Genomic DNA, 1,144 nt, shown 5'->3' with positions numbered 1-1,144 from the left:
GCCACTTCACACAGCATAGTGAGTGGCCCGTTTTGTTTTGTTTTTTTCCCATTTGGTAGAATTTGCTGGTACACCAAACAATAGGAGTGGTGGATGCAGCTTCACAGCTAACTCAAGCTTCTTGAGTCCCCTGTGTTGAATGATCTGGCGATTCGGGTCTTCTTTGCTCAGTCCAAAGATAAGAGGGGGGGGGCTGGAGAGGCCGAAGGGTCCCCTCCCCTAGCGCGATCTTCTTGCCGTCAGCATCTCCCGGATATTATCTTCAGCCTCTTTTACACCCCGCCCCAGGAACGACTTTCCCTGCTCCAGTTCCTTAATTTTCTCTTCTGCAGTTTTTCATTTCTCTAAACGCTGGTTGTGAATTACGCCTTTGGATTGAAGAATAAACATTCTTCCTACACCTTCATACATTCTTGTCTCATCTGCCAAAGTCATAATCTCTGTGTCAGTAAGATGTGCATGCTTTTTCGTCCTGTTTAGCTGATCTATTTGTATATCTGCAAGCTTCACTTTTTGCTGGGTATCAATCACTTTTGCCTGAAGTTCAGTAAACGCCTTTTTCAGCTCCACGGGCGCCGCCATTTTGCCTGCTCCGTGAGTGGCATGTTTCTATTCTCTCTTGTTGCAGGTTTTGTATGTGTGCTGTGCTGTTATGAGGGAGGGTCCAGACATGCTATTACTAGGGATGGGCGATTCGGAAATCTCTGAATCACCCGAATCGTGCCCGAACATTCCCCATAGAAGTCTATGGGGAAATGTTCAAACTAAAGAACCTGACACTCCATTCTATCCAATGGAGCTGATAGGGGCACCCTCTTTGGGAGCCCCTAGGACTGGACCTCTTGGTCCAATCTTCTTGAAACTTGCAGGGGAATCAGGGAAGACCTTCCCCGAGCTCCTGAAGAGGTTTTATGGGTGCAACGTACACCCCCTCCCCCCCAGCCCCCAGGGAAGGTGGGGAAGGCTTTCCAATGCAAGTCAATGGCCTCCATTGACTTGCATTGGCCCCGAATCGATTCGGACAGCTCCGAAACGGTCCGAATCGGGGCCTCCCTGCACAACCCTAGCTATTACCCAGTGTGCTATTACCCAGAAACGTATTTTATTTGAATTTTATTTATGGAGCTCAAATATATAAAAGTAT

At 47.9% G+C, this 1,144-nt stretch overlaps 1 pseudogene; it reads right to left on the bottom strand.

The window, feature by feature from the left end:
- Positions 1 to 219: 219 nt before the first annotated feature.
- On the bottom strand, positions 220 to 586 carry LOC143822768 (prefoldin subunit 1 pseudogene; annotated as a pseudogene).
- Between the last annotated feature and the right edge of the window lie 558 nt (positions 587 to 1,144).

This window comes from Paroedura picta, chromosome 13 (assembly GCF_049243985.1).
Source record: "Paroedura picta isolate Pp20150507F chromosome 13, Ppicta_v3.0, whole genome shotgun sequence".
In the NCBI taxonomy this organism is placed as follows: domain Eukaryota; kingdom Metazoa; phylum Chordata; class Lepidosauria; order Squamata; family Gekkonidae; genus Paroedura; species Paroedura picta.
The sequence above is the reverse complement of the archived record's forward strand: the minus strand, read 5'-3'. Positions and strand labels throughout refer to the sequence as shown.